Source organism: Mytilus edulis, chromosome 12, assembly GCF_963676685.1.
Source record: "Mytilus edulis chromosome 12, xbMytEdul2.2, whole genome shotgun sequence".
In the NCBI taxonomy this organism is placed as follows: domain Eukaryota; kingdom Metazoa; phylum Mollusca; class Bivalvia; order Mytilida; family Mytilidae; genus Mytilus; species Mytilus edulis.
This window is the reverse complement of record NC_092355.1, coordinates 59521681-59523230: the sequence shown is the minus strand read 5'-3', so window position 1 is coordinate 59523230 and position 1550 is coordinate 59521681.

The following is a 1550-nucleotide window of genomic DNA, read 5'->3' as shown; positions in this document are numbered from 1 at the left end:
GTGGTTTTTTATTCCAAAAAATCAACAACTACCATTTTTGGGGTTCTACTTTAACAAAACAACGGGCGTATGACATTTGCACCAATTTTTAAAATTTTCATTCTTTCATTTGCGCCGATTTCATTTTTTCATTTGCGCCAATTTTATATTTGCTCCTAATTGGATTTACAGGTAAGAGAATACTTGTACATGTACTATACCGTGAATTCTTTAACCATCAACGGCCATACACATAAGTACGTAAGCCAGACAAAGAAAAGATGGACTTTGTTATTGACAATTACAACAAATATAAAAGAGACGAAATCACAAGAAAGAAATATATTACATGTGTTGCCTATAAATACTCAGCAAGAACAGATTTATGATTTTAATGTATTCCGTTTTTTATGGATTTGAATGCTGTAAATAGATTTTCAATTCGTCATTTTAGTATAAATCAGAGTGCTTTTATTTCAGGTTTTTACTTCTTGATTTTAAAGTATGGGAATATAGTGTACAACTGGATGACGGAGGAGGTCTATAATGATAAATGAAAAATAACATGACTTGGATGGAGAGTTGCCTCGTTTGCACTCATCCCACATATTATATATCTATTCACCTGTAATTAACCTGTAAAAAATCGGCGCAAATGAAAACAAAAATCGGCACAAGTGAAATGCAGATCGGCGCAAATGCAAAACGCCGAAAACAACATTATTTATATTTCATAAAACAAGATTTGTAGAAAATAGTGTATTAAAATGTTCACAACACAAGTGTTACCCAATTAACAAGTTATTTATTCTAAAATGATTATAGACAAAATTTACAAATAACTACTTCAATAACTCATAGATATATGATCCTCAAACAAGAAACATTTTGTTTTACCTAAATAAATAAATCATCAATCAACATTATAAATAAATTATATATATATACAGTCAGAGACACATGTGTATATATGTCTCTGATAAAGTCAGCAATTTTTCCCACTATCTTACTAAAATAGCATGCAGTATTTCCTTATATACATACTTAGTGTCAAAAGAAATGCAACACTAGGAATTTTGAAGTCTTGAAGTTTTTTGGTATTTTTTAATTTAGAGGCAAATTCAAATCAGTAATATTCATTTCTATATTTCACAGATAATAATATTATTTAACTAATTTTCTGTTAATTTGTTTTGATTATCTTCCATGGAAAAAATAGTGAAAAATTCAAAAATAAATATTTTTATTTTACTACAAATGGTAGTCAAGAATTGACTCAATATTTGTATTAAGGATGTCTGCTGGTCATGTTTTTGAATTCTTGTCATATTTTCGATTTTCTCAGGTTTTATCCATCCAAATGTATTAAATTTTTTTTTACACGACACCCCACTTTTGTCTTCATAAATCTGTTCAATAGATCATTTCAGATTAAGTGATCCGGCGGCATGAAATGCTTGTTATTTTTTCTTGGTTTAAAGGGTAAAAAACAATTTCAATGTTAACAAATAGTAAAGTCTGAAGAAAACCCTTTTCCCGCCATTTTCTAAATGTCTCGTATTTTGAAAACT